At 46.1% G+C, this 21083-nt stretch overlaps 1 protein-coding gene and 2 non-coding genes across 3 annotated transcripts in view; 1 reads left to right on the plus strand and 2 right to left on the minus strand.

Annotated features, from left to right (window-relative positions):
- The window catches only part of LOC137314467 (zinc finger protein 271-like), a 161934-nt gene that overhangs the window by 31627 nt on the left and 109224 nt on the right, over positions 1–21083 (minus strand). The window lies entirely within an intron of this gene.
- trnaa-ugc (transfer RNA alanine (anticodon UGC)) lies at positions 4855–4926 on the plus strand. Its single transcript has one exon. It is a non-coding gene; the product is annotated as a tRNA-Ala (tRNA).
- On the minus strand, positions 12718–12791 carry trnat-ugu (transfer RNA threonine (anticodon UGU)). The gene has a single exon. It is a non-coding gene; the product is annotated as a tRNA-Thr (tRNA).

A 21083-nucleotide genomic window follows, 5' to 3' on the forward strand; every position in this document is an offset into this window, starting at 1 on the left:
CAACAGTAAAGTGGGAATTAACAGACCTAAGGGAGGAATGTGCTGTAATAGCATAATGTCTAAAAGACATGCAGATAAAGGGACTGAAGGTTCATTAGTGGGCGTAGTATATAGGCCTCCTAATAGTTGCAACTCTGCTGGAAGAAGTATTAATCAGGAGATAGTCGGGGCATGTAATAAGGGAACAGCCATAATTATGGGGGATTTTAATTATCATATTAACTGGACAAATCAAATTGGGCAGAGCAGCCTTGAGGACGAGTTCATTGAGTGCATCAGGGATGGATTTCTTGAGCAGTATGTAACTGATCCTACAAGGGGGCAGGCAACCTTGGACCTGGTCCTGTGTAATGAGTCAGGATTAATTAATAATGTCCTAGTTAAGGATCCCCTTGGAACGAGCGACCGCAACATGGTTGAATTCCATATCCAATTAGAGGGTGAGAAGGTTGATTCTCAAACAAGCGTACTGAGCTTGAATAAAGGAGACTATGATGGTATGAGAGCGGAATTGATTAAAGTGGACTGGGAAAATAGATTAAAGGGTAAGACGGTACATGAGCAGTGGTGTTCATTTAGGGAGTTATTTTACAACTTTCAAAATAAATATATTCCACTGAGGAAAAAAGGGTGTAAAAGAAATGACAGCCATCCGTGGCTAAGTAAAGAAATCAAGGATAGTATCCGACTAAAAACAAGGACATATAAGGTAGCCAAACTTAGTGGGAGGATAGAAGATTGGGAATTCTTCAAAAGACAGCAAAAAGTAACTAAAGGATTGATTAAGAAAGGGAAGTTAGATTATGAAAAGAAATTAGCAAAAAATATAAAAACAGATAGCAAGAGTTTCTATAGTTATATAAAAAGAAAAAGGGTGGCTAAGGCAAACATAGGTCCCTTAGAGGATGAGACCGGGAAATTAATGGTGGGAAACATGGAGATGGCAAAAATGCTGAACAAATATTTTGTTTCAGTCTTTACAGTAGAGGACACTAAGAATATCCCAACACTGGACAAACAGGGGACTCTCGGGGGGGAGGAGCTAAATACGATTAAAATCACTCAGGAGATGGTACTCAGTAAAATAATGGGACTCAAGGCGGATAAATCCCCTGGACCTGATGGCTTCCATCCTAGGGTCTTGAGGGAAGTGGCAGTAGGGATTGTGGATGCTTTGGTGATAGTTTTCCAAAATTCCCTGGACTCAGGAGAGGTCCCGGCAGATTGGAAAACTGCTAATGTAACACCGTTATTTAAAAAGGGTAGTAGGCAGAAGGCTGGAAATTATAGGCCAGTTAGCTTAACATCTGTGGTGGGTAAAATTTTGGAGTCTATTATTAAGGAGACAGTAACGGAACATTTAGATAAGCATAATTTAATAGGATAATGTCAGCATGGCTTTATGAAGGGGAAGTCATGTCTGACAAATTTGCTTGAGTTCTTCGAGGATATAACGTATAGGGTGGATAAAGGGGAACCAGTGGACATAGTGTATTTAGACTTCCAGAAGGCATTCGACAAGGTGCCACATAAAAGATTATTACTTAAGATAAAAAATCACGGGATTGGGGGTAATATTCTGGCATGGGTGGAGGATTGGTTATCGAACAGGAAGCAGAGAGTTGGGATAAATGGTTCATTTTCGGACTGGCAACCAGTAACCAGTGGTGTTCCACAGGGGTCGGTGCTGGGTCCCCAACTCTTTACAATCTATATTAACGATTTGGAGGAGGGGACCGAGTGCAACATATCAAAATTTGCAGATGATACAAAGATGGGAGGGAAAGTAGAGAGTGAGGAGGACATAAAAAAACTGCAAGGGGATATAGACAGGCTGGGTGAGTGGGCGGAGATTTGGCAGATGCAATATAATATTGGAAAATGTGAGGTTATGCACTTTGGCAGGAAAAATCAGAGAGCAAGTTATTTTCTTAATGGCGAGAGACTGGAAAGTACTGCAGTACAAAGGGATCTGAGGGTCCTAGTGCAAGAAAATCAAAAAATTGGTATGCAGGTGCAGCAGGTGATCAAGAAAGCCAACGGAATGTTGGCTTTTATTGCTAGGGGGATAGAATATAAAAACAAGGAGGTATTGCTGCAGTTATATAAGGTATTGGTGAGACCGCACCTGGAATACTGCATACAGTTTTGGTCTCCATACTTAAGAAAAGACATACTTGCTCTCGAGGCAGTACAAAGAAGGTTCACTCGGTTAATCCCGGGGATGAGGGGGCGGACATATGAGGAGAGGTTGAGTAGATTGGGTCTCTACTCATTGGAGTTCAGAAGAATGAGAGGCGATCTTATTGAAACATATAAGATTGTGAAGGGTCTTGATCGGGTGGATGCGGTGAGGATGTTCCCAAAGATGGGTGAAACTAGAACTAGGGGGCATAATCTTAGAATAAGGGGCTGCTCTTTCAAAACTGAGATGAGGAGAAACTTCTTCACTCAGAGGGTGGTAGGTCTGTGGAATTTGCTGCCCCAGGAAGCTGTGGAAGCTACATCATTAGATAAATTTAAAACAGAAATAGACAGTTTCCTAGAAGTAAAGGGAATTAGGGGTTATGGGGAGCGGGCAGGAAATTGGACATGAAGCTGAGTTCGGACCGGTCAATGCCCTGTGGGTGGCGGAGAGGGCCCAGGGGCTATGTGGCCGGGTCCTGCTCCGACTTCTTGTGTTCTTTAGATTTGTGGTTGGGATCAGATCAGCCATGATCTTATTGAATGGCGGAGCAGGCTCGAGGGGCCGATTGGCCTACTCCTGCTCCAATTTCTTATGTTCGTATGTTCTTATTAAATCAAGGAGTCACTCAGGCTCAGGCCTCTCCATCTCGAGCCTCCACAAGCTCGTGAGCAGAAGTCTGTTTATACAAACGATTCTGTGAAGGCTCGCAATGTAAACTCTAAATAAGGTTCTGTTAAGTCTGTAACAACAAGGCACGGATGGTACCAGGAGTTATGCTTGGAATGTAACTTCTGAAGGTTGAGAGACATGAATAATGGTCAGGCTGAGAGATGTGGATGTGAGAGTGAACTGCTCATAAACTGAAAAAGGGAATAAGAAGAGACCTCAAAAGCTGAGGAAGGCGCACAAGATTCTGGCAAGGAAGAAGAGAACTTTTCAGTCAACAGATCACAGCAAGAGAGAGAGAGAGAGACCGCACCGTAGTCACTTGGAGGGATAGAGAGAGAGAGAGAGAGACCGCACCGCAGTCACTTGGAGGGAGAGAGAGAGAGAGAGAGAGACCGCACCGTTGTCACTTGGAGGGATAGAGAGAGAGAGAGAGAGAGACCGCACCGTAGTCACTTGGAGGGATAGAGAGAGAGAGAGAGAGACCGCACCGTAGTCACTTGGAGGGATAGAGAGAGAGAGAGAGACCGCACCGTAGTCACTTGGAGGGATAGAGAGAGAGAGAGAGAGAGAGACCGCACCGTAGTCACTTGGAGGGATAGAGAGAGAGAGAGAGACCGCACCGTAGTCACTTGGAGGGATAGAGAGAGAGAGAGAGAGAGACCGCACCGTCGTCACTTGGAGGGACACTCCTGAGGTTTCAAGGAACACTGACTATTTCTCTTTGTTCAGTATCACCTTTTTGCACTAATTGTGATGTGATTAATAAATCGGTTTTGCCTTTAACCGTAATACCAGTACCAGTGGTGATCTTGTTGTTGTCAGGAACCAGTCCTTAGATTGGATTAGATTATAATCCTGAAAATAGTGGTTCAAATCCTACAATTGGCGACCAAGAAGGGACTATTTCTGACAACAGCTAAAACCTGGTGGGGGATAGTTACATAATATAAATTGATTATTTCTCCAGTAAAATGCAGTGAGTGGGGGATAGTTACATAATATAAATTGATTATTTCTCCAGTAAAATGCAGTGAGTGGAGGATAGTTACATAATATAAATTGATTATTTCGCCAGTAAAATGCAGTGAGTGGGGGATAGTTACATAATATAAATTGATTATTTCTCCAGTAAAATGCAGTGAGTGGGGGATAGTTACATAATATAAATTGATTATTTCTCCAGTAAAATGCAGAGTGGAGGATAGTTACATAATATAAATTGATTATTTCTCCAGTAAAATGCAGTGTGTGGAGGATAGTTACATAATATAAATTGATTATTTTTCCAGTAAAATGCAGTGAGTGGAGGATAGTTACATAATATAAATTGATTATTTTTCCAGTAAAATGCAGTGAGCGGAGTGCACACCCACCACGGGTGGCCTCATAAAATGAGGACAATCAGTTCTTCTTTCCTTGGTTCGCGGTCTGTGTTATCTGGGGATTTAGTTCAGTGGTGGAGCGCATGTTTTGCGTGTGTTGAGGTCCTGGGTTCATCTCTCGAAGTAATTTTTCACCAGAATTACCCACGGAAAGTTGAATGACGCTTTCGAAGCGCAGCGAGTTCCAACTTCTGAGGCTCCACAAGCATTAAATTGTCCCGGAGCGGGACTTCATCTCACGGTCCCCTCAACAGCTCAACTCAAAGCAGCCGCCGACTGAGGGGAATGTGTGACGGTGCAATATCGAGCGAGCAGTCCCAGCTCTTGTTCCTGTTTGACGCTCTGTCATTCTTCCATCTCACTTTATGATTCAGAGGTTGGATTTCAGCCTTGTCACTGACCATTAGCGATTGGGTTTTTTTATTTCCACAGACTTTTTTTTGGAAAGTTCAAAGTAAAGAGGAGCAGAAACCCCGTGAACTGAAGCAGAGGTTGAACATTGTGAACACGCGGCACCGCTGGGCATCTCGATGTCCTGGAGAGACGGAGCAGAAAGCTCACGGCTTCACTTCTAAAGTGCCCGCTTGTTTATTTCTCAGGTACGTTTTGCCCCGTGGGGATGTCGCTCAGTGGAAGAGCGCATGCTTTGCATGTATGAGGTCCCGGGTTCAATCCCCGGCATCTCCAAACAAGTTAAATTTTGGATTTAACTGTGAGAATATCATCTGAGACTCGCCTCACATTTACACACAAGGAGAGACAAGAGTTTCTTCACCTCGCGAAAAACCGAACGCTCCGCACAGAATATAATTCAATGGGAGAGCGCCCACGGTGTTTCAATGGCGCCCATCTCATGGTTGAACAGCTTGCCCAGTGATAGATTATTTCCAGTTTCACAGATTGCGGGGAAGCAGCGGACCGGCGTTCCGACCACAAAGAGGGAAGAATAGTCTGGATGTTGGGAGCTTCATCTTTTCCCAGAGAGGACTGAGCATCTGGAATGTATTCCCGGCTGGTGTGGTGGGTGCTGACCCTCTCTGGTGCGGTGGGTGCTGACTCTCTCTGGTGCGGTGGGTGCTGACTCTCTCTGGTGTGGTGGGTGCTGACCCTCTCTGGTGTGGTGAGTGCTGACTCTCTCTGGTGTGGTGGGTGCTGACCCTCTCTGCTGCGGTGGGTGCTGACTCTCTCTGGTGCGGTGGGTGCTGACTCTCTCTGGTGTGGTGGGTGCTGACCCTCTCTGCTGCGGTGGGTGCTGACCCTCTCTGCTGCGTTGGGTGCTGACCCTCTCTCTGGTGCTGTGGGTGCTGACTCTGACCCTCTCTGGTGTGGTGGGTGCTGACCCTCTCTCTGGTGCTGTGGGTGCTGACTCTGACCCTCTCTGGTGTGGTGGGTGCTGACCCTCTCTGCTGCGGTGGGTGCTGACCCTCTCTGCTGCGTTGGGTGCTGACCCTCTCTCTGGTGCTGTGGGTGCTGACTCTGACCCTCTCTGCTGCGTTGGGTGCTGACCCTCTCTCTGGTGCTGTGGGTGCTGACTCTGACTCTCTCTGGTGCAGTGGGTGCTGACACTCTCTGGTGCAGTGGGTGCTGACTCTCTCTGGTGCGGTGGGTGCTGACTCTCTCTGGTGCGGTGGGTGCTGACTCTCTCTGGTGCGGTGGGTGCTGACCCTCTCTGGTGCGGTGGGTGCTGTCCCTCTCTGGTGCGGTGGGTGCTGACTCTCTCTGGTGCAGTGGGTGCTGACACTCTCTGGTGCGGTGGGTGCTGACTCTCTCTGGTGCGGTGGGTGCTGACTCTCTCTGGTGCGGTGGGTGCTGACCCTCTCTGGTGCGGTGGGTGCTGACTCTCTCTGGTGCGGTGGGTGCTGACTCTCTCTCCGCCTTCTCAAGGGATCTGGGCTGGTTCTTGACTGGGGCAGAGATCGCATCATATAGAAGGTGAGTGGTTTTACAGTTAACCAATGCATGGTCAGTGTGATCCACTGAACTCGATTCGATAGCCTGAGGGAGTCGGGGAGGAATTTCCCAGAATTTCCCCTCCTTATTGGCCCTGGATTTTTTTCTGGTTTGTCACCGCTCCCAGGAGATTCCATGTTCCCGGTGGGTGGGGCTGGTGGTGTGTTTAGGAAGTGTCCAGTCACGATGCTCCAGGCATGTGGGGCAGGATTGATGAACGGGCTGGTCTTCTCCTGCCCGTCATGTCCGTCTGTAACCCCAGATCGTCAAGGTGTTTTTAGTGAAGTGATCTTTAAACACAAAACCCTCACCTGGGACAAGTCCTGCGTCCGTCTGTAGTGAAATGAGATTCAATGCTCTCTGGGCCTCACCTTGTCCTCCTCCTTTTACATTATTATATTGTCCGCACACAGTGATATGTTTGGTTAAGATGAAAATACAAATTATCCGCTCTGGGCTCCTCCAGTCTCTCTGTGTTTCTCTCTCCTGCTAAACTGATTGACTGTCAGATAATAGTAACTGGTGTCCTCTCCATCCCGTTCTCAACACCCAGACACGACTACTTACTGAATAAATTCAACACTCACAGACAGTCCAGTGTCAGACAGTTACAGACGGTTTCTCTCCACCTTTCCTAACAGGACTGGCGAATGATGAATGCCCCGTCAGACCGGTTGATATGGAGTAAAAGGGACAGTGACCGTCTCACCAATAGCACCGCAGGTCTGTTCACAGACACAGAATTAGTCTTTCCCTTTCTATCAGTGTGTCTATATTACGCTCAGTAACAGTATCCCGCCTCCTTGTACAGCACTGGGGAGAGAGAAAGACAGACAGACAGAGAGAGACACACAGACAAACAGACACAGTATCATTCTCACACTTCCCATCAGTGTGTCCGTTTCACACTCAGTAACAATATTCCACCTTCATGTACAGCGCTAGAGAGAGATAAAAACAGACAGGCACAGTATCAGAATTACACTTCCTATCAGTGTCTCTGTATCACTCTCAGTAACAGTATCCCACCTTCATATGCTGTTCAAAAGAGAGAGAGAAACTGACCTGTAATGTCCCGTTTACACAGAGTGACAAATTGGAAAATATTCCATTCCAATTTCTATTCCAAGGTGGAGTGACAGAAGATGCAGTCTCATCTCTCACTGATATTATTTCAGAGAGAGACACATTATTAATCCCACTCTCAGGGACAGTGTCACACATTTAACCCTCTCTTGCATGTTGTCCCCTCTGCAATCTTGCAGCTCAGGGCCGTTCTGTATTACTCTCAGTGACCGAGAGTTTCACTCCGATTGAAATAAACTGGGACTGTTGCTGCCTGATATTAATCCTACACGGTCCCAGCAAATACACCGACTCCCACTTTCCTCCCCCGTTTCTCCAGGATTGGTTTGAGGAATCCTCCCTCCAGTTTCGGAGTCAAACGTTACTTTATCAGTAAGGGAGCCAAGAATGAACAGAACCCATTGGCTCATTCCACAGCCGCTCACTTTATCTCTTGTAAACAATTTTACAACACCAAGTTATAGTCCAGCAATTTTATTTTAAATTCACAAGCTTTCGGAGGCTTCCTCCTTCATCAGGTGAACGATGTGAAAATGAAATCCTCGAAATGAAATCGCATTTATAATTCACAGAACAATGCTTGGTGATTACAGACAGTTTTTTCAACTGCCCGTTGCCAAGGCAATCAGTGTGCAGACAGACAGGTGTTACCTGCAAGTTCTCAGAATATACAAATCACCAAAAAAAAACAACAAACAAAAAAAAGAGATAGAGAGGTAGAAACATAGAAAAGACAGCAACTGACCCGTTATATTAAAAACAGATAACATTTGTTCGCTGGTGGGGTAACGTGCAGCGTGACATGAACCCAAGATCCCGGTTGAGGCCGTCCTCATGGGTGCGGAACTTGGCTATCAATTTCTGCTCGACGATTTTGCGTTGTTGTGTGTCTCGAAGGCCGCCTTGGAGTACGCTTACCCGAAGGTCGGTGGCTGAATGTCCCTGACTGCTGAAGTGTTCCCCGACTGGGAGGGAACCCTCCTGTCCGGTGATTGTTGCTTTATCTCTGAAAGACTTTTACCCATCAAAAGAGCCCGAGAGAAACAGCAGGGATGGAAACCTCGAGTTTAATAGTTGGAGATTGTAAAGTCAGTCTGGATTCCAGCGTGAGGCACTGGTGGAATCCCATCTGTTTCCCATTCTGGTGCCTGTTCCTGCACTGCCTGTGGAGCCCATTCCCTCTGACCTTACCCCCAGACCCACTTCCTTTGCTCAGACAGGCGGGAATGGAGAGATCACGGCCCCCGGGGGAAGGGAGCAAAGAGCAGCCTCGTTACAGCAGCTCATCGCTCCGGGACCGTGTCCGCAGATGGGCTCCGAGATCGGCATTGAGTCCGGGGGATGGGCAGGGGGAGTCCGGGGGCTGTTTGTAAGAGGCGGAGTGGATCAGGAACTGGTCCCGGAACATGGAGTGAGAGGGGGGAAGGGAGAGGTCATTCTCGGGCTGGGTGTGGACAGGGTGTGTCCAGGGGAAGGAAGAGAGAATGGGAAGAACCTGCTATTAAAACCATTGCTGCTTTCTCTCCCCAAACCAGGAGTGAATGGTCCTGGTTTAGTTCCAGTCTCACCCTGTTTATTGTTATTGGACAGTGAAGAGTGGAAACAGAGCCGGACAGTAAGGATGTGGGGAGTTATACAAAGAGCATCTATTGCAGGCACCAGGTGAGAAGTGTGAAGGACACAATTTAAACAGCGGCTGTTTATTTTCGGTTGAACGGTTAGTCCCATGGGAGAGGGAATTAGAAACCTGACCTGGACAAAGGTCCCTGCCCCATCGGGTAGTCCCATTCATGGATCAGTGCAGGGGTTGGGTTGTGTCTGGATGTCACTAAATTGTTGTAAAATAGCCCAACACACCTGGTGTGCAGAAGCTGAGTGCTGCAGTGGAGTCAGACACTGACACTGTTTGTATCACTGGTTTTCATTTGTGGATATTCAAAATGATCATTAGCAGAGATATTAAACTGATCTCTATTCTATTTTCAACCTCACCGTTTCTTGAGTTACAACAGATCATTTTTCTTCCTACAGGCGAATCCTTGAATGATCCAGAATGAATGTGATGTTTCCTCCACCCGAGGCACAAGGAGGAGTGCAGCCAGCTCCTTCTCACACACAGGAGGTACATTATCACCCACCGAGCACAGAGACACAGACAGGTCATCAGTTCCACAGTCTCAGACAGCAGAAGTAGTCAGTCCCACACTGATCCCAAGTTCCAGAGACACAATTTCAATCCAACATTCAAACAGAGCGGGTGAGGCAGATTCTGTTCCATTTCCCCCGAACTCTGTCCCGCTGACAGGTGGATACAAAAATCCCAGTCCAAAATCACACTCTCAGATTGAAAGGCACTGTGTCAATCTCACAATAGGGCAACACAGCTACGAATTAAATACCAGAGAGAAATCACACATGGTATCCGATTGAAAGGGACAGAATGAATCCCAATAATGTACCTGAGATTCCAATTGAATACTATCCCAGAACTCTCACACACATGACTTTAATACATGAAATATCCATTCGAAAAGTGAACCATTTGCTACAAATTGCAAACAAATCCAAACCTCACGTACAGTATCGATTGAGAAATACTGAAAGATAGTAAACCTGAGAAACAAATTAGATACCTGTTCAGAATGCACTCGCAGAATGAAATTTAAAGATAGAGTATCAATTCTATTAGTGCAGACTGAGATACACATTATATACCAGTCCAAAAATCTCATACAATATTAGACTGAAAGATACAGTATCAATTCCATTTCTACAGACTGATCTACACATTACAAACCAATTCAAAAATGTCACCTTATCCGTTTGAAAGATTCATTATCATCCACAATCGTACTCACAGAGATGAAGATTTAATAGTGGTCCAAAAAGCACACAAATTATCTGATTAAAACCTCCAACATTAAATCCTAAAGTTCGTCCATATTTACAAATTAAATAAGGAGTAAAACTCTTCAAACATTAAGATATTAAAGCTGAAGTATTGAACGCAATAATGTAATCTGAGAGAATAATTATGTACAGATACAGAATGAAACTCACATTCAGATACAGTACCAGAGACACACAGACACAGAATGAATCCAACACTCACAGATACAGAAGGAATCCCAAACTCACATACAGTACTAGAGACTGACAGACACAGAGTTAATCCCACACTCTCATCAAGTACCAGCGACTGATAGGTACAGTATGAATCCCACACTAACATGCAGTATGAGTAACTGCATATTTAGGATGAATTCAACTCCCACATACAGTACTGGGGACTGTATATAAAGAATGAGTCCCACACTCATATGGAGAAACAGAGACTGACAGATACCGAAAGAATCCCACACTAACACACAGTATGAGAGACTGCCGATAAAGAATGAATCACAAACTCTCACACACACAGCTGACAAGATAGAGAATCAATCCCAAGTTCACACACAGTATCAGTGAGTGACAGACACAGAATGAATCCCACACTCACACACTGTACCAGAGACTGAGAGATACAGAATGAATCCCACTAAACTATCAGGGAATAAGCACAGACCAGGGATCAGGGCCTTTACCCAGTCAACCATCAGAGAATCAGCACAGACCAGGGATCAGGGCCTTTACCCAGTAAACTATCAGAGAATCAGCACAGACCAGGGATCAGGGCCTTTACCCAGTAAACTATCAGAGAATCAGCACAGACCAGGGATCAGGGCCTTTACCCAGTAAACTATCAGAGAGTCAGCACAGACCAGGGATCAGGGCCTTGACCCAGTAAACCATCAGAGAGTCAGCACAGACCAGGGATCAGGGCCTTGACCCAGTAAACCATCAGAGAGTCAGCACAGACCAGGGATCAGGGCCTTGACCCAGTAAACCATCAGAGAGTCAGCACAGACCAGGGATCAGGGCCTTTACCCAGTAAACTATCAGAGAATCAGCACAGACCGGGGATCAGGGCCTTTACCCAGTAAACTATCAGGGAATCAGCACAGACCAGGGATCAGGGCCTTGACCCAGTAAACTATCAGGGAATCAGCACAGACCAGGGATCAGGGCCTTTACCCAGTAAACTATCAGGGAATCAGCACAGACCGGGGATCAGGGCCTTGACCCAGTAAACTATCAGGGAATCAGCACAGACCAGGGATCAGGGCCTTGACCCAGTAAACTATCAGGGAATCAGCACAGACCGGGGATCAGGGCCTTTACCCAGTAAACTATCAGAGAATCAGCACAGACCAGGGATCAGGGCCTTTCACCTGTCAGAGAGAACATTGTATCACAGATCACATTCTGATTTACAGCCGTGCATAACAGATGTTTGTAGCTGCGATGGCCGAGTGGTTAAGGCGTTGGACTCGGAATCCCCTGGGGATTTCCTGCGTACGTTCGAATCATGTTCCCAGTGATACTTCTTAAAGTTATGTTTACTGCTCAAATAACGATGAACTGGAGTTGACGAACCGCATTCCCTCTCTCAGAGAGACTCTCCAGCGCGGCTCATGCTTTTAATTCGGAGCCCAATGGTCTCTTGCAAAATTGCAAGACACGTGAAGGAATCTCTCCCAAGCTCCATCTTAAATTCTGCCCGTTCGCAGAACTTGACATTGATCCTATTTCTTCCTATACTTTGATCCCACCTTGTCCCTGTCTCTTGACTCTCTGTGTTTTTCCCTCATGGACTTCTCAGGCTTCGTTGAACGGCCACGGATGATCGAACCTGGAACACCGGCAGTGAAGGGTAAAGATGGAAAGACTGAGACGGGGGGAGTGGTGAGAGGGTGGATTTGGAATTCCTGAGCGACCGCACTGCGCATTTTCCAGATCTGCTTGGAGCACCAATCCCTTCAATTCATCACTTACAGGGACAATTCGATCCGCGGTTTCTTTTCCCTGAGCTTGGCGAGATCTTAAAAATTGAAAGCGACCAATATCAGAGCGAACCTCGTCACCGACATGATCACAGATACAGAGCGGCCACACTCTGCTTCAGTGAGGGGAAAACCCAGAGCGGTTTCAAGGTTGAATGTAATTGGAAGCAAAGCTCGTTCAATGAAAGTGCAGGTCATTGAGGTGCCTTTAAAGTCCTGATTGTTTGAACTGAATTTCTTTCAAAAGCGCTTGAGATTCAGGTGGAGTGATTTGGGGACTCCTTTTCCCTCTTCGCAAAACTTTGAACCGCAGATCAAGATCAAAAGTCCAGGGCTAAATTAGGGTTTCTCCAGGGTATGAAACATCGAATCAAGAATTATACCCCGACCTCAACGAGCCCAGAAACAAGAACGTGTCACGGACACATTCCATGAGAGGGCTGTCTGTGTGATGAAAAGGCATTTTTGAAAAGACCTCCTGATCAGTTCCGTGTTGGATCCTGAACAAAACACAGCACTGTGTGCTTCTCAAATTCACTAAACACCATGAATTACACAAAGGCACCGCTGGGAGTTGAACCCAGGATCTTCTGTTTACAAGACAGGTGCTTTAACCAACTAAGCCACGGTGCCAATTCATGGTACTATCGCTCACCTTCTCTCATTAATATCTATCAGCGACACGTCACATTCTGTTGTGGGTTCAGACTGTTTTATCTTTGTCCATTTTGCTTGCCCGTTTCCCTGTGAATCCCGATACTGACTGCGTTTCAAGCTGTGTTTATCTTTCTGTGTCCATCAGTGCTTTGATACACGAATGAATATGTGTGCTTGTGTTTGTTTGTTACTTTAAATAAATTAGGGATGGACAATTCTCGCTCTGACACTGAAGAACTAATTGAACAAATTTCACAGTGAAGTGTTGTTTATTGTGGTGCTGAAACCAAAAAAAATCGTAAAAGGTGCAAAGAGGGAAAACGAGAAAAACTTGTGAGTGAAATTAAGGACAACTTTCAAGGTTTTTACACGTATATTAAGAGAAAGAAGTGTGACTAAGAGTAATGTGGGCCCCTTAAAGACAGATGGAGGTGATATTGTAATTGAAAATCAGGAAATGGCAGACTTGCTAAATACTCACAGAAAAGCATGAGGATAATATACCAGAGACACGAGGAAAACTGAAAATAAATCAAGGGGATTCAGTGCAAGTAAAATAATGGTAATGGAGAAAATAATTAGACTAAAGATAAACAAATCTCCAGGACCTGATGTTTACCAGCCCAGGGGACGAAGGGGAATAGGTGAGGAAATTGGACATGCTTTAGTCATGATCGTTCAAAACTCTCTTGATTCAGGAATTGTTCCATGGATTGAAAAAATTCAAATATCATTCCATTAATTAGGAAGGGTAGGAGAGATAAAACAGGAAATTATAGACCGATTCGTCTGACGTCTGTTGTGGGGAAGTTACCAGAATCTGTTATTAGGGAAAGAATGACTGAGCACTTGGATAAACATGAATTGATCAGAGAGAGCCAGCATGGATTTGTGAAGTGTAAGTCAAGTCCAACGAAAATAGTTGAACTTTTTGAAGATGTAACTAACGTGGTAAATGATGGAGTGTCTATGGGGGTTATGTGTATATTGACTTCCAGAGGCATTCGTTAAGGTTTAACATCAGAGACTGTTCTAATTTCTGTTGACATGTGGAATTCAAAGCAACCCATTGACATGGGGAGGGAGTTGGTTTGGAGGTAGGAGACAGAGAGTAGGGTTAATGGGTATGTACTCAAATTGACAGGATTTGATTAGTGGTGTCCCCCAGGGATCTGTATAAATGAGGCAGATAAAGGAATAGAGAGCGGGATATCCAGGTTTGTTGACGACACCAAGTTAGGAGGCACAGTGAGTAGTGTAGATGGGAGCATAAAGTTGTAAAAGGAAATTGATAGATTCAGTGAGTTGGTAAAACTGTGTCAGATGGAGTTTACATAGAATTACATCGAATGTACATCACAGAAACAGGCAATTCGGCCCAACTGGACTATACCGGTGTTTATGCTGCAGACGAGCCTCCTCCAACCCCTCTTCATCTAACCCTATGAGCAAACCCGAATATTCCTTTCTCCTCCATGTGTTTATCTCACTTCACCGTAAATGCATCCATGATATTCGCCTTAACTACTCCTTGTGGGAGCGAGCTGCACATTCTAACGCCTCTCTGGATAAATATGTTTCTCTTGAATGCCAGATTGGATTTATTGATGACTATTATATTCATGGCCCTAAGTTCTGACGTCCCCACTCCCAAAAGTACAAACACCTTATCTACATCTGACCGATCAAACCCTTGCATAATCTTAAAGTCCTGTATCAGGTCACCCTCAGCCTTCTCTTTTCGATACAAAAGAGCCCCAGACTGTTCAAAGTTTCAATCTGGGGAAGTGTGAGGCCATCCACTTTGGCCCGAAGCAAGATAAATCAGAGTATTTTCGAAATGGTGAGAAGCCAGGAACTGTGGGTGAGCAGAGATACTTCGGGAAATCAGGAAGAGTTGGCAGACAGGTGCAAAAAATAATTAAAATGGCTAATGGAATATCGGCCTTTATCTCAAGGGAACTGGAATTCAAAAGGGTGGAAGTTATGTTAGAATTCTATAAACTCTGCTAAGGCCACATTCAGAGCACGGCATTCAGTCCTGGGCACCAGACCTCAGGAAGGATATATTGGCCTTGCAGGAGGTGCAGCGCAGAAAGACCAGAATGATACCGGGGCTAAAATGTTTAAATTATGAGGGCAAGTTGCGTGGACAAGGTTTGTATTTCCTCGTGTATAGAGGATTAAGTGGTGATGTAATTCAGGTGTTGAAGGTGATTCAATGATCCAATGGTGGGTGTGTGAGTTGGTGCTGAATCGGTCCCCTTCAGTGAAGAGAGGGTCAGCGGGCGCCTGACAGACACGGCTCGGAACGGGACTCGCTTCTCTCCGGTGGCAGCGGCTGGTTTCAAGAGATCTCTCTGTCTGCTGCTGTTACTCCGCCTCCCGCACTCTGGGAGAACCGCGGAGCTCGGTCCTCATTTTTCTCTTATGGATCCGGCTCCATCCGTTTACTGTTGACGGGAGTGCGTCTGATACCAAGTCAGTCAGAAGCGGGTGCAAATCACAACATAGGCACAGGCCCAAGGACTGGGGACTGGTTTGATATTGGGTCCTTTTTTAGGGACCGGCTGTAGAATGTTTGTGTAATAATAATGATCAGAATTAACTTTGATACAATGAAGTTTTTTTCAGTTATTTCCCATTTCCACCCTCACCAGTTTTATACAGTAACAGGTAACAATGTTTGAGGGATGTGATGTCCAGTGTTGGTGGAATCAGTGTAATTTAACTTGATACATTGAAGAATCTCTTGTCTATCCCAGGCTCTTACCTTTGGTTTGGACCCTCACCTGGTTTAAAATTGGTCACTCACTGATATAAATAAACCAGTAACAATCCCGAAACCTCAGCGGGGATATTTGTTCCGATACTTCGTGACGGTCCCAATTTCCACTGAAATTCTCAATCAGCAAATCCCAGAGGCTGTTTCGGGTTTGACAAACTGTGAAACAGATTGTTTTAAAAGCCGGAAAGAGGGAAAAACTGGTGGTTGATATGAAGTGTTATACATTATCTATTTCTGTTTCAGATTTACAATTTCTCTTTGTGTGTACTGACAGGAGAGGCTATAACGGAGCCCAGTGACTGGGTAACGAGCTGCACTGAGTCATTGGCCTGTGTTACAGACCGGCTCGTTGGACCTGCTCATTTCGTGAACTCGCTGGTGTCTCAGCACGTGTGATGACTGAGTGAATCCCTTCCCACGCACGGAGCAGGTGAACAGTCTCTTAACCAATGGGCATGCGTTGATGTGTCAGCAGTTCATTTCTGCTTTTAAGCTCTTCTCACAGTCACTGCATTAAAAGGTCACTCAATAGTGTGAACAAGTTAATGTTTCAGAAGGTGGGATGATCGAGTGAATCTCTTCCCACACACGGAGCAGGTGAACAGTCTCTCCCCAGTGTGAGTGCGTCGATGTCTCAGCAGTTCGTTTCTGATTTTAAATCTCTTCCCACAGTCAGAACATTTAAAGGTCTCTCAGTGTGAACTCGCTGGTGTTTCAGCAGGGTGGATGACCAAGCGAATCCCTTCCCACACACGGAGCAGGTGAACGGCCCCTCCCCAGTGTGAGTGCGTTGGTGTGTCAGCAGATTAAATTTGCTTTTAAACCTCTTCTCAGTCAGAACATTTAAAAGATCTCTCATCAGTGTGAAGTCGCTGGTGTCTCAGCAGGTTGGATGACTGAGTGAATCCCTTCCCACACACGGAGCAGGTGAACGGCCTCTCCCCAGTGTGAACTCGCTGGTGTTTCAGCAGGCTCGATGAATCAGCGAATCCCTTCCCACACACGGAGCAGGTGAACGGCCTCTCCCCAGTGTGAACTCGCTGGTGTTTCAGCAGGTTCGATGAATGAGCGAATCCCTTCCCACACACGGAGCAGGTGAACGGCCTCTCCCCAGTGTGAACTCGCTGGTGTGACAGAAAGTGTGATGACTGAGTGAATCCATTCCCACACACGAAGCAGGTGAACGGCCTCTCCCCAGTGTGAATGCGTTGGTGTTTCAGCAGTTCAATTTTGCTTTTAAAGCTCTTCTCACAGTCAGAACATTTAAAAGGTCTCTCATCAGTGTGAACTCGCTGGTGTGTCAGCAGGTTGGATGACTGAGTGAATCCCTTCCCACACATGCAGCAGGAGAACGGCCTCTCCCCATTGTGAACTCGCTGGTGTGTCAGCAAGGTGGATGAATGAGCGAATCCCTTCCCACACACTGAGCAAGTGAACGGCCTCTTCCCAGTGTGAACTCGCTGGTGTGACAGAAAGTGTGATGACCGAGCGAATCCCTTCCCACACACGGAGCAGGTGAACGGCCTCTCCCCATTGTGAACTCGCTGGTGTGTCAGCAGGTTGGATGACTGAGTGAATCCCTTCCCACACACGGAGCAGGTGAACGGCCTCTCCCCAGTGTGACTGCGTCGATGAGTTTCCAGCTCTGAAGGGTAATTGAATCCCTTCCCACAGTCCCCACATTTCCACGGTTTCTCCGTGGTCCGTGTGTCCTTGTGTCTCTCCAGGTTGGACGATCAGTTGAAGCCTCGTCCACACACAGAACACGTGTACGGTTTCTCCCCGCTGTGAATGGTGCGATGTTTTTTCTGGCTGTGTAACTGGTTAAAGCTCTTTCCACAGTCAGTGCACTGGAACACTCTCACTTGGGTGTGTGTGTCTCGGTGCTTTTCCACTCACACTGATGTTTGAAATCTTCTCCCACAGATAGAACAGACAAACATTTCTCCTTCCACATTCAAAGGCCGACGATATTCAGGTCCTGATGAATCGAGTGACTCTGTCAGATCTTGACGTGATCTTTGGTTTGAGTTTCCCTCTGTAAATCCTCCCCTGTAAAAGGAGTTTATAAAAGTTATCACTGTAAGTACAGGATAGAAATTCAGATCAGACAAATCTACTTTCTATGGAACATTATTTCCTCTCTCATTCCCCAAAGCTGTAAATCCCCATCCCACACACTCTCCCTCCTCCCTGTGCTGAAATCCAAACTCATCGCATCATCTTTCAGTGGCCCGAAACCATGAGTGAATGTGAGAGTGAGTGAGTGTGAGAGTGAATGTGAGAGTGTGAATGTGAGAGTGAGTGTGAGACAGTGAGTGTGAGAGAGTGAGTGTGAGAGAGTGAGCGTGAGTACAGCAGTGGGCTGGGTGTGGAGAATGAAGTGGGGCAGGTGGATCATGTTTCAGTGGGGCAGCAGTGATCATAATCTCATTAGGTTTAGAATCGTTATGGAAAAGGACAGGGGACAGTCAAATACGAAAATTCTTAACTGGAGGAGGGCTAATTTCAGTGAGTTAAAAAGGGATCTTGTCCTGGAGGATTGGAATCAAAAATTGGCAGGCAGAACAGTAATTGAACAGTGGGAGGCCTTCAAGGAGGAGTTGGTTTGGGTACAGAGTAGACAGATTCCCACGAGGAGGAAAGGAACAGCATCCATCGCTAGAGCTCCCTGGATGACTGAAGATATAGAGATCACCATTTCTCCTTCATTTACTGACGCTGTCTGACTGATCACCATTTCTTCATCATTTTCTTCATCATTTGCAGACGCTCTTTGACCGATCACCATTTCTCCTTCATTTACAGACGTTCCCTGACCGATCACTATTCCTCATTCATTCACAGACGCTCCCTGACCAATTACCATTCCTCATTCATTTGTCGATGCTCGCTGACCGATCATCAATTCTCCTTCATTAACAAACCTTCCCCGATCGATCACCATTTCTCCTTCATTTACAGATGCTCCCTGACCGATCACCATTTCTTCTTCATTTACAGACGCTCTCTGACTGATCACCATTTCTCCCTCCTTTACGGACGCTCCCTGACCGATCATCATTTCTCCTTCATTTACAGATGCTCCCTGACCAATCACCATTTCTCCCTCATTTACAGATGATCTCTGACCGATCACCATTTCTCCTTCATTTACAGACGCTCCCTTGACTGATCATCATTTCTCCTTAATTTGCAGATGCTCCCTGACCAATCACCATTTCTCCTTCATTTACAGACACTCCCTGACCGATCACCATTTCTCCTTCATTTACAGACGCTCCCTGACCGATCATCATTTCTCCTTCATTTACAGACGCTCCCTGACCGATCATCATTTCTCCTTCACTTACAGACGCTCCCTGACCGATCACCATTTCTCCTTCATTTACAGACGCTCCCTGACAGATCACCATTTCTCCTTCATTTACAGACACTCCCTGACCGATCACCATTTCTCCTTCATTTACAGACGCTCCCTGACCGATCCCCATTTCTCCTTCATTTACAGACGCTCCCTGACCGATCACCATTTCCCCTTCATTTACAGACGCTCCCTGACCGATCCCCATTTCTCCTTCATTTACAGACGCTCCCTGACCGATCTCCATTTCTCCTTCATTTACAGACGCTCCCTGACCGATCCCCATTTCCCCTTCATTTCCCGGCGGGTAGTGAGGGGGGGATAATGTTCACTGTTTTATATTCGGGTCTGGGGCCGCACTCGGGGTTTGTAAAGCCTGAGCCTGGGCCTGAGCCCGGACCCGGGCCCCGGGGTTTATTGAGCCTCTTGCTCCGATCCTCTGACCTGCACCGAACGCGCTCCTCCCGCAGCCTCGACTGGCCGCGCATGCTCAGGATACACTGCCCGATAATGAGTCACTACTGCGCCTGCGTGCTGGGCTCCACTGATTCAGATAGGGCACAATCTGAACCGCGCTGCATGCTGGGTGATACATCCGCCATTGATGATCTTAATATCAGACTGGAAAACAAAGACATTCGAAGCAGGAAAAGTGCGTTTGGACCAAGGATAATAAAATAAACTGAACGCCCAGCCCTTCGTGCAATTTAAACCGGTACAAACACACAGCATAGAAGCTCCCCCCCCCCCACTTTGGTGATCTCCAGAAAATATTTTTTCATTAACTTTTATTAATTTCGTTTTATTAATTGTTGCAACTGACGGGTTCAATTAATGTTTACTTTCCAACTGCACCACAGGACCGTCAGTTTCACCATTAACCCCGCCCTGGTGATTAAGGAGATATCCGGACCAACTGGAGCAGCAGGAATTTATCGGAATTTCCTGTAATGAGTGGGGTGCCGCAGGGATCAGTGCTGGGGCCTCAACTATTTACAATATATATTCATGGCTTGGATGAAGGAACAGGGTGTCTTGTGGCAAAATTGGTTGATGATACACAGAAAGGTGGAAAAGCAAGTTGCGATAAGGACACAACTTGTCTGTAAAGAGATATTGACAGGTTAAGCGGATGGGCAAAAATTTGGTGGATGGAATATAATGTGGGAAAATGTGAAGTCATCCACTTTGGGAGGAAAAATAAAAAAGCAAAATATTATTTGAATGGAGAAATACTACAAAATGCTGCGGTACAGAGGGACCTTGGTGTCCTCGTACATGAAACATAAAAAGTCAACATACAAGTGCAGCAGGTTATCCGGAAGGCAAACGGAATATTGGCCTTTATTTCCAGGAGGATGGAGCATAAAAGCAGGGAAGTCATGGTACAACTGTACAGAGTGCTATTGCAAGACGGGAGGCCCGAGGAGCCTCAGTGCCCACATGGGGACATGAAGAAGTCGATGTGTTATGGAACCAGAATTATACTCTCATTGAGGTGGGAGTATAATTCTCGATTCGAGGTTCATATCCCGGCGAATCCCTAATTTAGCCCGGGACTTTTGATCTTAAGCTGCGGTTCAAACTTTTGCGAAGAGGGAAAGGAAGTCCCCAAATCATCCCACCTGAATCTGAAGCGCTTTCGGAAGAAATTCAGGTCAAACAATCAGGACTTCAAAGGCACCTCAATGACCTGCACTTTCATTGATCGAGCTTTCTTTGCAATTACATTCGACCTTGAAACCGCTCTGGACTTTCCCCTCACTGAAGCAGAGTGTGGCCGCTCTGTATCTGTGAGCATGTCGGTGACGAGGTTCGCTCTGATATTGGTCGCTTTCAATTTTTAAGATCTCGCCAAGCTCAGGGAAAAGAAACCGGGAATCGAATTGTCCCTGTAAGTGATGAATTGAAGGGATTGGTGCTCCAAGCAGATCTGGAAAATGCGCAGTGCGGTCGCTCAGGAATTCCAAATCCACCCTCTCACCACTCGGCGATCATATTAACTGAGCTTTACTCTGGCCCAGTGTCACCGCGCTGAAATCGAGTATTTCTCCGGCACGTTTCTCTTAACTTCACAGTTGCTGGTTTAAGAGTGAAGACCGGCTCGTTGGATTTT

The sequence above is a fragment of the Heptranchias perlo genome, unplaced genomic scaffold, assembly GCF_035084215.1.
Source record: "Heptranchias perlo isolate sHepPer1 unplaced genomic scaffold, sHepPer1.hap1 HAP1_SCAFFOLD_511, whole genome shotgun sequence".
NCBI classification, from domain to species: Eukaryota; Metazoa; Chordata; class Chondrichthyes; order Hexanchiformes; family Hexanchidae; genus Heptranchias; species Heptranchias perlo.